We start from the raw sequence: 15,416 nt of genomic DNA, 5'->3' as shown, positions 1-15,416 counted from the left end.
GGGATGAAATGACTTCAATTTTGGCTCTATCAACCTCGATCCCCTTTTGGGAGATGAGGTGACCTAAGACTATCCCTCTATCAACAATGAAATGATACTTTTCAAAGTTTAAAACTAATTTCTTATTGATACACCTCTCAAAAGCCTGCTCTAGGCTATTCAAGCACTCATCAAAACTCTCACTGTAAACAGTGAAGTCATCCATAAAAACTTTCATGTTCTGCTCTAGAAGATCACTAAATATCGCCATCATGCACCTTTGAAAAGTGTCTAGAGTATTACACAACCCAAATGGCATCCATTAATAAGAAAAGGTATCAAAAGGGCATGTAAAAGTAGTCTTGTCCCGATCTTCAGGAGCAATAGGCACTTGAAAATAACTAGAAAGACCATCCAGAAAACAATAGTGAGACTTTCCTGAAATCCTCTCCAATATCTGATCTATAAAAAGTAATGAAAAGTGGTCCTTTCTTGTGGCATCGTTCAACTTCCTATAATCTATATACACTCTTTAAGCTTTTTGAACCCTAGTTGGAATCAGTTCATCATTTTTATTTCTCACTACTGTGATACTGCTCTTCTTTGGTACTACTTGTACCAGACTTACCTACTCATTATCTAATATGGGATGGATGATCCCAGCACTCAACAACTTAGAGACTTTCTTCTTAACCACATCTAAAATAAGAGGATTCAGTCTCCCCTGTGTTTTTGCCTAACTGGCTTGGACCCTTCATTTAAAAGGATCTTGTGTGTGCAAACTGAGGGATTAATTCATGGTATGTCCCCTAAAGACCATCCTATAACCCCTTTATAACTCTTCAACACAGAAATTAATCTTTCTTCTTTAGAACTACTTAAAGAACTGGAAATAGGAGGTTGCAAAACATAAGGATCTAATTCTTGTATGTCAAGTGCATTCAATGCGAGTGGCATGTCTGTGTGGCTTGGGGAAGGAGATATAAGCTCATCATAATGTGTGTGTCCTCCACTTCCCCACTTAGTACCACTCTTAGATAACCTATAAAAAAAGAGGATCGGTAGCAATTTTATCAGTAGAAACATTAAGTAAATCACAAGGAAGAGTGGAATTAGAAGTGACTAAGTCAGTAGCAGGCTTGTTGCTAGCTTCTTCTAATGTTCTAGCACCACTCAAAGGAGAAGCCACCGGTATAGCTTGTGTGACAGCTCCTTTATCATTAGTACCTGCAAAATCAACAAACTCACCTTTCTCAAGGCTATCCTTAAGTATAATGTTTAAAGCAGGATCACAGTTAAGACAAGATGATGCATCGAAATCATGAGAGATGGAAAGGAGACGATCAACTTCTAAACAGTTAACGCACACCACGTCACCATAACATGAGCAAAAAGAAGAAGAATGAGTGGTAGATAAACAAGTAAATGCATCATTATGCTTTACAATCTCATCATACCAGTTATGTTCATGCATCTCAGATTCATGCAAATCATCAACATCATTATCAACACAATCAATCAAATTAACACCCAAGTAAGAGCAATCTGCATAACCTTAACTCATAGCATCAGAAATGTTGAAGATAATCTATTGGTCCCCAAAGCCCATGGTAATGACCCCATCTTTCACATTAATTATGGTTTGGGTTGTTCTAAGGAAAGGTCTTCCTAAAATGAGAGTGCTATCGGCTTTAATCTCATCAGTCATGTCTAGCACATAGAAGTCAGTTGGGAATATAAGACCCTTCACTTGCACAAGAATGTCCTCAAGAAAGCCTTTAGGGTGTCTCACAGTCCTATCAGCTAGACTTAGCACAATGTTGGTGTCTTTTAAGGCATGAATACCCAAACTCTCATAGATAGAGGTAGGCATAATATTTATGTCTGCACCTAAGTTTAGTAAGGCATGTGAAATGTTTGTTTTGTCTGTGGTACAGGGAATAGTGTAGGAACCCGGATCTTTACACTTAATAGGTAGCTGTGGCTTGAAGATAGCACTAACACTAGACCCCAGTTAGATTCTCTCACTATGCCTATACTTCCTGTTGTTTGTACATAGATCTTTCAGAAACTTAGCATACTTGGGCATTTTTTAATCAAATCAAGTAATGGCATATTAACCTCAAGTTTGATAACATTTTAAAAAGCTCTTCATTATCTTTCTTTTCAACAACTTTCTTACTCATGAGATAGGAATGAGAAAAGGCAAGTCAGAAATGTTTACCTCATCGTCTTTGGAAGGCAATCCTTTCTCTATTAACCCTTTGGATTGAATGGAGGTCTCTTGAGTAGCCTTGGGAATGTCTTGAGTGGTTTTAGAAGGAGGAGACTCAACTTCTATCTCTTCGTCAACCGGTTCTTCACCCTCATCATCATCTTTGAATTGTACTTTCTTGGCACCAATTTCCTTACCACTTCTCAGTGTGATCGCATTCAAAGATTTAGGATTTATCACCGTGTTGGAAGGCATTGAACTACTAGCCTTAGCTTGCTGTTCACTTATACCATTTGACAACTTAGTAATGTAAGAAGTCAAATTAGAGGTTCTAGTTTTCCATTGCTCTATCTTATTCTCTAGGGCTACAAATCTAGCTTCAGACTTAGATATATGCTCAGTCATTGCTTCAATGCCCTTAAGTATTTAAGAGAACCACTCATCATCCTTAGACTGCGGTTGCTGTGGGGTAGACATGGCTGTAGAGGATTCTCCTTGTAACCCTCTATAGTAAGATTGCCCATGAGGAACTATATTTCCTTGAAACCCTTCTTGAACTTGCCTATTGTCACCTCCTCCCCATCGAAAATTTGGATGAGCTTTCCACCCTTTATTATATGTATTTGAGTATGGGTTCCATTGCTTAGATTGATTGGCTCTTCCTTGATACATGGTGGAAACTTCCACATATCTATAAGGGCAAGCAACAGAGATGTGCATAATAGAGTTACAATGCCCGCAACTAGGTGTAGTCGTCTCTATGGAATTAGGATTTTGAGTGTTAGTAGGAGAAGTGTGAGATGCAAGCTTATTCAACTGTGTAGTCAAAGCAACAATTTGAGAAGTAAATGTGTCCAATTAAGGAATGTGGATTGAAGAAGGATTAGTATGCATTGCATTGACATTTTTAGACTCCATGATGTTATATTGTTGATGGTTCAAGGCCATGTTCTTAATAAGTTCCCATGCCTCCTTAGTAGTTAAATCAATGAGAGAACCCCCAGAAGCAGCATCCAACATCCCCTTATCTTGGGTCTTAAGTCCATCATAAAAGTATTAGACTAATTGTTCATCTAGAATATGATGGTGTGGACATCTAGAAAGCAAGTCTTGAAAACAGTTCTAGTTGTCATAAAGTGACTCATCATAGTCTTGCTTTGTAGAGTAGATCTCTTTTCTCAATGTGAAAGTCCAAGAAGCGGGAAAATACTTCTCTAAGAATGCTTTTCTGAGATTGTTCCAGTTATGGTAGACAACTCCATATGCCTAGGCAAGCTTATGTACCATTCTCGCACCTTGCCCTCCAGAGAAAAATAGAATACCTTCCAAAGAACCTCATCCAAATTAGCCTTAACCGACTTCATGCTAGAACATACCATAGAGAGAGATTTCAGATGATTGTACGGGTCCTCACCTGTCAAACCATAGAATTTAGGCAAAGAATTAAGTAGTAGACCTTTAATTTCAAAATTGACATCAATATTAGGGCATGCAACATTAAAAGGATCATAATTTGCATCAGAAGTAGTGGCTTTCCTAATAGTTCTTTTTCTAAGGTTACCTCCATTATTCTCACTTACTCTATCATGTTCACCATTATGTCCATTGTCCCCTCTACCATTACCACCATTGGGATTATTAATAGTTTCTGTTATGTCACCTAAGTCAACCACCAAATCTAGACTAGCTGAATTGTCTAGTTCAACCTCAGGATCACTAGACGCACTATACTCACTAGAGGACAAATTAGACTTGTGTGAAAGATTTTCTCTTCACTTATAATCTTACTAGTCCTTTCTACCCTCTGGTCTTGTCTAACTTCCCTTAAAGAACTTTGAAGCTCAAGATTGAAAGGAACTAGGGTTTTAGACCTCCCTTTCTTAGCATAAACAATCAACCAACCAGAAGCAAAGTACAAAATTGACTTGCACAACAAGATTCAAGCAAAAACAGATGAATGCAATGAAATGCAAGTGTTTAAATCTATATGCAAAAGAAAGCAAAATCAAGATATTTGATTGTATTTTTAAAATTTTTTTTTATGCAAATGAAAGCAGTACTATGAAAAACCAAAAACAAATGCAAATTACTTAAAAAAAATGCAAAAATAACAAAAATGAAACTAAAAAAGCTCAACAAATAAACTCCAATCAAGATTACTTGACACTTAATTACTAGGGAACCAATTTCTTGGCTCCCCGATAACAGCACCACTTGAAATAATGCCCTTAATTTGTTACTTTGGGTTTACTCCAAAAATTAACCAAATTAATGCAATATGGTGCACAATCCGGGTCGTATTCATTTGGAGGAGCCGAAAACGAAATTAAATCCTAGTAAATAAATGCAAGTAACCTAAACTATAAAAAGGATTTTTGAGTTGATAATTGCTAATTAAATACCATGAATTAAATTGAAATTAAAATACTTTTTTTATTTTTATATAAAAAAATTAAAATGAATGAAGATAAAAGAAATGAAAATGAAACACGCGAGTAAACAATGATAATAATCAATCCTTCAATTCAACAATGCATGCAATTCTCACTCCAATAGATGGGGAAGTTAAAACAATGAATTAAGAATTATAATTAAGCTTTTCATCCAACAACCAAACTACCTCGAATTGCGACAAAATATTTTCTAAAATCCCAACTTACTAATTGCAACCAGAATAGTAAAATAGGATTAAGGATGCTAATAACCAATGCTTAATTAGAACTCTTAAATCCAAAACAATAGAATTAAAAATAGTAAGAGACAATATGATCCAAGATTCCAACCTACCTTAGAAAATCACAATATATTAACTTCAAAGTCTATACAAATATTATAACTACAACATTATAATTGAAATTAAAGCTATAAACAGTCCAATATCAAATGCTAAATGATAATCCAGCCATAATAATCTCCAAATATAATCAGATTAAACAATACAAATTTTTCAATAATCAGAATAACTATTCTAAGACTCAGGAATTGTTAAACAACTATTGGACAAGAAATTAAAGTAACTAAAACTCCCCTTTAATGATTTGAGCTCCTGCCCTTATTGTTGAATTAGATAATTATGAAGCTAGCCACGGATTGCCATGAGAATTGCTGTAATCAAAACTTTGTTGCAAATTTCCATGGAGGAGACGGTGATAATGGTGAATCTTCAGTTGCTAGTTCTGTCACGCTGAGGAGAAGAAAATAGAGAAGTCAATGGTGATGGATGGGTGATTCTGTGGAAAGGAAGAATTCGCCGTCGAGCTTCCTCAGGTCTGCCTCTCACGTCGCTAGTCTCTGGCTCCCTCTCTCGGTCTGCTCTGGTCTTCCCTGTCTCCGTCCAGCGCCTCTGGTCCTCTCTCCCTGCTCACCGTCCTGTGTTCACTGAATAAGGATGATGAATATTTGATAGAGAATCAGACAGAGTTCGACGGCGTCACACAGGTCCTCTCACGCCGTCGGCCTCTGCTTCTCTCCCTCTGCCATCACTCTCTGCTCATGTGCGTTCGCCGTCCCCGCTCTCATTCTCACGCTGAATGGAGATGATGATTCATCTGAATTTTTAGGGTAGGAGCAAAACACAGTGTTTTGCTCTTACCTTTTTTACTATTTATTTTTTTAATTTTTATATATTTTCTCTCTCTTTTTTTATTTTTTTTATTTTTAAATCTACCAAAATCCTACAACCAAAATTTAAGAATAAGATATATCAATTGTCTTTAAAAATTGATTAATCACAATTAAATCAAAACATGACAATTTTACCCCTCTAAAGTGATAATTCAAAATAAAACATATTAAATCAATTAATAATCAAATAATGCCAAAATGACTAAAGTTGACAAAAACCCATTAAAAAATATCAAAGTATATAAAAATAAGTGAGTTTGTCAATGGGTAAATTTGCACCTTAGCCATTTGTTTTATTATATACTCTTTGCGTTATCGGATATATGCTTTAAGCATATCTATGTGAAGGGAGAAGCATTTGATGCAACAACGGGTGATGTCTTCTGTATTTTTTTTTTTGGGTGATAAACAATAGGCGATGTCTTTTCTACGGATAAAGTTATTGCTTTCAACTTGTGTGTGCTGGATATGATTTATTTTCAAAATGGTGATGAACAACATAATGGGCTATGGGAAAGTACACTACAGAAAAATATGTATTTTGTAACGGTTAAAATAAGACATTTCTAGCGGTTTTAATCACAACAAATAACATTTGTAGCAGTTACAAAAACCGCTAGAAAATCAAGTGCAAAAAAAATTTTTAACGGTTATGGCAACCGCTACACAGTATGGTCAAAACGCCAGAAACTTAACCGCTAGAAAAATCTAGTAGTAAGAGACAAAAGTTCTAGCAGATAGAAACCGCTGGAAAAAGCAAAAAAAATTTGTAGCGATTATATAACCGCTAAAAAGTTCTGAACCAAATCAAATTTTGCCGGGAAATTAAATTTTTGAATTGGCGCCAAAACATTTCTAGCGTTTGAACCGCTAGAAATTTGGCATAAAATTTAAATTTCACAAAATTTTTCCTACTATTTTTTTATTTCTAGCGCTTTTGAACCGCTAGAAATGTTTTCTCCAGGCAAAAAAAATTTTTGTGGTTTTTTATTATTAGAAAATATAATATTATAAATTTAAAAACCATTAAATAGATTATATTGGAGAATTTTTGTTAATTTGTATAATTAGTTATGTATTACTTTTTATATATTTGAATTTTGTAATAAACAATATGTAATTAAATTATAAGTGTGTCAAAAGAAGTGAATTTAATTTAATAAGATAATTGAATTGAAGATTTAATAAGATAGTTGAATTGAAGATGAGATAGTTTGTAATATTGAACCTAAACTGTTATGTTGAGAAGTATTTGAATCAGTTGAGGAGGGCATGACAAGTGTGAAGAAGAAAAATCTGAAAGAAAAAGAGAAATAAATATGTTAATAAATTATAAGTAAAGACAAATAAAAGATATAAGGACTTATAAAATAAAATTCACTTACCATATAGTGAAGAGAAAGAAACCACCATATGAGAGAGTAAGAAAAAAAGAGAGAATTATGAAGAAGAATAGGAGAGGAAAGAAACGAGATGGGGTAAATGAATGTAGAGATGATATGATATCTATAGAGATCAGCAACACATTTGTAGCGGTTTTTTTGTAGCGTTTTGGTGCATTTTGTAGCTGTTTGTCCATTTTCTAGCATATAAGTAACCGCTAGTATTTGTAGCGGTTTGAAATTTGTAACGGTTACCTAACCGCTACAAATTATAATTTTTTATTTTTTAAAAATCTAAACCAATTTTAATTTATACATATGTATTTATGGGAGGAAAAAATTTTTAATAATAAAATTGTAGCGGTTATGTAACCGCTACAAATTATAATTCTTTATTATTTAAAAAACTAAACCAATTTTAATTTATACATATGTATTTATGGAAGGAAAATTTTTTTTAATAATAAAAATTTTTGATGCTGCTATTCTTCATCATCATCCCGCCTGAAAGGACATATTTAAAAAAATTATGTTAGAATTATAATGTATTTAGAAGAAATTAGTAATTAGTAGTTAATTATTTAAATAATTTAAGAAAAGACGTATACCTGATAATTGGCAAATTATCGTCTCCTTAAGGAAAGAAGTCTTCAAAATTCGGGGGTTGAAAGGGTTTGCTGTCGTGAATAATGTTACCATCACCCATATCATAAAGATCCCGTGGCTTGAGGTGAACGTTCATATTCCAGTCTTTATGTTTCTTATCCTCGACATAGTAAACCTGGTGTGCCTCGGAAGCAAGGATATATGACTCATCATCTTCAGATGCCCCCGTATGAATAAGTCTAGAGAAATTAACTGAGGTGATGCCCAAATGGTCAGTAGCGAGTCCCCGTGAAGTCCCCGTGAAGTCCCCGTGAAGTTGTCGTATTTGCCCAGGAGCACTTGAACAGTGTCACGGTGAAAAGCTGGTAACTCAACTCAATAATGTCAATTAGCTTTCCATAGTAAGTGACGCCTCCAAAGCGCATATCACCATCACTGCTGCTAGCATAACATCTCGTCCTGAATGTCCCTCAAACTCCAGAGTTTTGTGTGATCAATCCCTAATCACGTCCAACCGTACAGAACTTGAAGCTGTTGACATTATACGCGATAAACCTTCGTGCATGGTCTAACTGACCGAGGGAAAGAGCTTTGAATTCATCTGTGTATGGGCTGTTGTCATTACGTATTCGACATGTAAACCAACTGGGAAACTCTTTGTGGACTCTTTTATCAATGTCAGCAGAATGCGCACGCCCCCATAGCTAACGCCTGAGGTAACTTCTAAACTCACTACAGTAAAGTGTAATTTGTTAGAAGAGTCAGTGAGAAACAACTATAAAGTGTAAAAGCTAGTGAGCTCATATGATATACTTACTGCATGAAGGGTTCAACTTGGCTGCAATTTATCAAAACGTGTCTGTGTGCCTGGAGTTTCTCTGTAGGAGTGAGTCTGAAGAATTCATATCCTCCAACTGGTTTCCCGACAGGAGGAAATAAAGTTGACGTGGAAGGACCAGGAGGAGAATCATCTACGCAACGCGGGCGGTTAAAAGATGTCTCCATGTCATCAAAGTACCTTGAACAGAAAGTTAGGACCTCATCTCCGAAATAACCTTCTGCTATTGACCCCCTCAGGCCACGCCTTATTCCTAACATATGATTTTAATTTTCCCAAGTACCTGTAAGTTAATATTGCATTAATAATTGTGAGCAAATGAAACAACAATGTGAAATTTAAAGAGGCAGGGGTAAAAGATAATCTAGTACCTCTCTATAGGGTACATCTATTGATAGTGAACTGGGTCAGCAACCTTTGTTTCTCGAACAAGGTCAAGTGAACCATAATAGTGAAGAATGATGGAGGAAATATCATCTCCAAGTCACAAAGTGTAAGAATAATTTTATTTTGCAGCTGATCAAGCTCTTCCGCTATCAAGACCTTTGCACACAACTTCTTGAAAAATGAACACAATTCTACCAAAACCACTAATACATCGGAAGGAAGTGTGTTTTTCAAGACCAATGGAAGTAACTGTTGCATAAGAACATGGGAGTCATGACTTTTTAACCCAATAACTTTTTGAGCCTGCAGATCGATACACCTTGAGATGTTGCTAGAATATCCATCTGGTACTTTTATGTTCTTCAGCGTCGAGAGGAAGATATCCTTGTTTTGCTTAGTCAAGATGAATTTAGCTGGTTGAAACTTGTCATTTTCATTAGGCCAAACCTCTTCACAAATTCCCCAGGCCCGTAAATCTTTTCTAGCTGTGAGATGGTCTTTGGACTTTCCAGCTTCGTTGAGCAACATATATAGCACATTATCGCACACATTTTTTTCAATATGCATAACATCCAAACCGTGTCATAGCAAATTAGATTCCCAATAAGGAAGAGTGAAAAATATGCTTCTCTTCTGCTATTGCATAGGTTGCGTATCAGATGTCCCACGAGATCGTCGTCCCAATCGTTCGGGATCCACACTCTTACCAAACTCAACATTAACATCTTCTAACTGCCGCAAAATATCCACACCAGACAAAGTAACAGGAGGATCTCTCTTCTCCTGTTTCCCATCAAAGCAAATCTGTTGCAATCTAAATCTGTGCTTGGAATTGAGGAATCGTCGATGTCTTATGAAGCACCACTTGCGACTGTGTGGAAGGAGACATGGCACGGAATCAAAATTGCACTCAGGACAGGCCAACCCAGTATGCACGTTCCAGCCGGACAAAGTTCCCAAACCGGGAAAATCACTTATTGTCCACATCAAGGCTGCACGGAGATTGAATAGTCGCTTGTCATATGAGTCATATGTCTTAACACCATTCATCCACAGGTCGATCAATTCATGTATCAACGGTTGCAAGTATACGTCTATATCATTTCCCGGTGCTTTCTTGCCAGGAATGGTCATGGAAAGCAAAAAGGAGCTCTGCTTTATGCACATCCAAGATGGTAGATTGTATGGAATTAACACCACCGGCCAGATACTGTAACTTGTGCTCATGTTTCCAAAGGGATTGAAACCATCGGTTGCTAACGCAAGACGTACATTTCTAGGATCACTGGCAAAGTTTGGAAATTTCGCATCAAATGCTTTCCACGCCTCTGAATCTTGTGGGTGCCTTAACCTGCCATCTGGATTTTTATCAGTCACATGCCACCTCATGTGCTGAGCAATTGTTGATGACATATACATTCTTTGCAACCGTAGTTTCAAAGGAAAGTATCTAAGAAAATAATATATTAAAAATTTCAAATACCGAATATTTAAAGACTGAACAAGTAACACATCGTAATCAATTGTATTGAGAATTTCAAATATCGAATATTTAGAGACGGAAAAAGTAGCACATTGTAATAAATTGTACCTGAGAATTTTGGCTGGTTTCTTCTTTTGCTTTTTCCCCTTCCATACCGACTTATAGCGTGATGTCTTGCATCTCATACAAATCTCCTTGTTTGCATCATCTCCCCAGTATAACATACAGTCGTTTGGGCATACATCTATCTTCTTGTAGTTCAAGCCAAGCTTGTTAATAATCTTCTTTGCTTCATAAAAAGATGGAGGGAATTCAGCTTGGGGGAAAGCATCTCCCAGTAATTCCAACAACATGGACATCGCCTTGTCAGTCATACCACACAAGCATTTGATATGATACAGCCTCACTAAGAATGACAACTTCGAATACTTTGTGCACCCAGAATAAAGAGGCTTGTTAGCTTCGCTCATGAGGTCAAAAAATTCCCGAGCAGTTTCGTTTCTAAGAAACTCTGTTAAGGCCCCTCTACTTCATCTCCATTGGGATTCAAGCTTTCGTGAACGCCAAAAGCATCACGCACAGTATCGTTCGCGGCATCGGCTTCATCCACTCATACTCCCATCCGTGAAACTACTGGAACTGACTCAGCAACCATATCTGGCCGTTCCCCATATAGTTGCCAAAATACATACTCTCGCAGGAATGGCTTAAAGATCAAATGTTTTCTAACAATATCTCTGGGACGCCACTTCTTGAAATTACATTTAGGACATGGACATTGAATCTTACCATTTACGGCGGCATTGGCAAAAGCAAAATCTAAGAAATAGCTTAGACCAGCTAGGTATTGTGGAGACCACCGGTGTAAGTTGATCCACGACCGATCCATCACTAATATTGCTGAACATATGACACAGGAAGCTCAAAGAGAAGTTAAAATGAATTTTAGTTGGAGTGTTTTAGCTTATAAAAGAGGCTATCAACGGTTATGTAACGGTCAATTTTTTGTAGCGATTATCAACCGCTAGAAATTTCTAGCAGTTTCAACGAATAGAAATTTTTGTAGCGGTTCATAACCGCTAGAAAATTCGTGCCATGACGAAATTTGAATGTGACAACGGTTATACCATTTCTAGCAGTTTAGAACCGCTACAAATTTTCTTGATTTTCTAGCGGTTATAAACCGCTAGAAACTTGAGGAGGGAAATTTGAATTTGGCTTAAATTTTCTTGCAGTTCAAGAACCGCTAGAAATAATATAATATTTTAAAAATTAAAAATTCTAAAAGTATTTTAAATACTGCACAATAAATTATTAACATTTTTAGTATAATGTATTAATTAATACTTGATATAAACAAAATTATTAACAAATTATTAATATTTATAAATATTTATCAAATTAATAAATTCTATGATTTGTTAAATGTTAAAATACATATTTCAAGAATAAATTTTAATGTTAAAAGAATATATGTTTAACATGTTTTATATAGTAATTAATAAATTATGGAAATATTTTAATTATACAAATAAATAATTAATAAATAATAAATAATTAGAGAAATATTTAAATTGTAGAAATATTTTAATTAATTAACATGTTTAACATGTTTAATAAATTTTAATGTTTATAAAGTAATAAATTAATAAATATTTTAATGTTAATTAATACTTGACATAAATAAAATTATAGAAATAAATAATTAAAGTAAACAAATAAAAATAAAATTTAAATAAATAATTAAAGTAAACAAATAAACGTAAAATTTAAATAAATATCTAAATAGAATATAAAATCATAAAATCAAAATTCAAATAAAATCCTATACAATGAAAACAGGGGAAATCAGGGGTGAGGGGCAGAAGCAGCATCATCGTGATCGTCCTTTGCTGGATCCTCCTGCTGGGGGTGGGTAGGCTGCTGAACGTGCTAGGGCTGGACTGACTGATGGGGGGTAGGGGCAGGACTGGTGGTAGGCGTATGTTGGGGATCTCAGGAATCAGGATGTTTGGAGCCATACTGATCATCACATCACACATAGCCGTAGCAGTTGCCTTGAACTGGTCAAGCTGCAACTGGAACTGAGTATCACACTCCTGCAACTGACGATCATGCTCCCCGATCCGGGCCTCCACCCTTGCCTCGATGCTGGCCTCCAACTCTTGTTTAAGCTCCTCTCGCAACTCCTCTGAGGATGAGAAACTCGGCCGCTTCGCTCCCTCGCTCGTCCGAGAGCTCCCCGCAGTATACGAAGGGCCAGTGCCACCTGAGCAGGGCAACTTAGTCAGTGTAGGTCCAAGTCCGAGCCCGCTAACTTGACTAGGGTGCTGTGCCCGGCCACGACCCGCTAAAAGTGAGGCGGTGGGATCCAAGGCAGACCCTGAGACTCACATAGCTCGGTATCGACCTGAGTTATCGTGCCTATCAAAATTAATATAAAGAGGCTAATTAGTATGAAATGATATTTATACTGTAATATTATATTAATATTTAATTCATTACTTACCGCTATCTCCTCAACCTCATCCGACGCATGCCCGTCTCGAGGTCTATACAAAATCGGCCACATCTCGCCATAAGTGGGCGTGTATCCCCCCTCCTGCTGCGTCTTTTCCCTCTGTAAATGAAATGAAAGAAATAATTAGTTACAAATTAAATACATATACATATTTAACAAATTTATTTCAAGTACTCACAATCTCGTCATAGGTGATCGCAAAGCTCTGGATCCAGCCCTATGACGTATCGTCTGATGCCTGATGCTCCCAGCATTTCTCGCGGAAAGAGCTTGAAGCAAAATGTAAAAAAATTAAATTAAATTAGTCAAATTGGACAAAAAATAAAGAAATTATAATTAATACAATATTATCATACCATCTGGTCAGCCGACATCCTAAAATAGACGTAACTGGACCAGTCTTGCTCCGGGACTCCACCAGGTACATCTGCCAGTATCTCCTGCAAGGGCCTTGTCCCGTCACCTTTCTTCTCCCTCCACAGGTCGACCCTCCTGTTCTTCTATGCCACCCCAAGCCTCTTGATCGTGTCGGCCCTCAACTCCTCCCCCAATATAAATTTACTCTGTGATTAAAACAATAAATTAAGTAAATAACAAATTATAAACAAACAATTAAGCAATTTCAATAAAAATATATATTTATTTAACTAATTTAAAAATATTATAAATAAAATATAAATTATATCAATAACAAATCATAATTAAACAATTAAGTAATTTAAATGAAAAAATATTTTTACTCAACTAATTTAAAATTATTATAAGTAATAAATTAATGAAATCAATAACAAATTATTTTCAAAGAATAAAGTAATTTAAATAAAATATATATTCATTTAACTACTTAAAAAATATTATAAATAACAAATAAATTAAATAAATAAAAAATTACAATCAAACAATTAAATAATTTGAAAACAAAATATATAATCATTTATTTAAATTAAAAAATTATAAATAATAATTTTATATTATCTTCATCATTTCCCAACCTTGCTGCTTCTTCTCTGAGGTGATCTTCTTCCAGTCCTGCACGTAGATGGGGAACAGCGTCCACTGTTGACCAAGGAGGCGCACGTACTTGTTGTACAACTGGCCACCTTTCTTCGTCGGTTGGCCCAACTCATTGAGCGGCACAACCACCCGTCCGCTCGTCATCATAGACAGCTCTCTGGCTGTCAGCCTCCTATAGGACCTGTTCCCCTCAGAGTCTGCAAAATTTAATTAAGAAATAAATTATATATCAATGAATTAAAACAATTTCTATATAAATTAAATAGTTGTCAAATTTAAAAAAAGTTAAATAAATACTTACCCTCAAATTCCACCTCAAAACCGGCCTAACGTCTGGGAGCAGGACGCTGCTCAGCATGGGGATTCTCATTCCCCTGAACCTGCTCCTGCTCCTCCTCCTCCTCCTCAGCAGCATCAGCATCAGCATGGGGTTGTTCATCCCCAGTAAAATGAGCCTCCTCAATCCGCTCGATATCGTCCTGCTCCATAAAGCTAAGGATATCCTCCTCGCTGAGATCGTAGTCATGAATGCTGGGGAATAGCTCACCAGCATCATGACCACCATCACGACGATTCTCACTGGGTCCTGCCCTCTCAGGATCAACTGGCGCCTTCCTGGCTGACGACTCATCCTAATAACAACAAATAGTAATTATTTATAAATAAATAAAAAGAGAAATTATTTATAAACAAAAATATAATAAATTAAATAAAAAATAAGAATAGAAATAATTTATAAATAAATTACTATTTCTACCTGAAAATAGGGATATGCAACTGAGTCCGAACTCGGATATGTTTCGTGGAGAGAATTCGGCAAAGCTTCGCTTCACGAACGAATGAAATAGTGAAAATGACTGTGGGGGGTATATATAGGCAGTGAATTTCTAGCGGTTTTACCCAAATCGCTAGAAATTTCTAGCGGTTGTCGCTAAAACTGCTAGAAATGTCTAACGGTTGGCCGCCGCATTTAGGATACCTCGGGAAATATACAAATTTTCTAGCAGTTTTTGAGTTAACCGCTAGAACTTTCTAGTAGTTTTGGTGACAACCGCTAGAAACTGCTAACGATTATTAAAACCACCTCGGGAAAATTACATATTTTCTAGCGGTTTTCGATAAAACCGCTAGAAAAGTTATGATTTACTAGCGGTTCACCGAACTACTAGAAAATTAGACGACTCTTTGCATTCTCTAGCGGTTTGGTCACCCAAACCGCTAGAAAATAAACGCTAAAATTTTGGAGCCAAGTTCGCACCAAAACCCAGGAAGAGTTCTAGCTATGATTTTCTAGCAGTTGGCATATAACTGCTAGAAAATTGTGGGCCCGACAGTCTTTATGGTCAAAGCGATGCTAATTTCTAGCG

The sequence above is a fragment of the Neltuma alba genome, unplaced genomic scaffold (genome assembly GCF_004799145.2).
Source record: "Neltuma alba isolate B1F8T4 unplaced genomic scaffold, ASM479914v2 tig00012463_pilon, whole genome shotgun sequence".
Lineage (NCBI taxonomy): Eukaryota > Viridiplantae > Streptophyta > Magnoliopsida > Fabales > Fabaceae > Neltuma > Neltuma alba.
The sequence above is the reverse complement of the archived record's forward strand: the minus strand, read 5'-3'. Positions refer to the sequence as shown.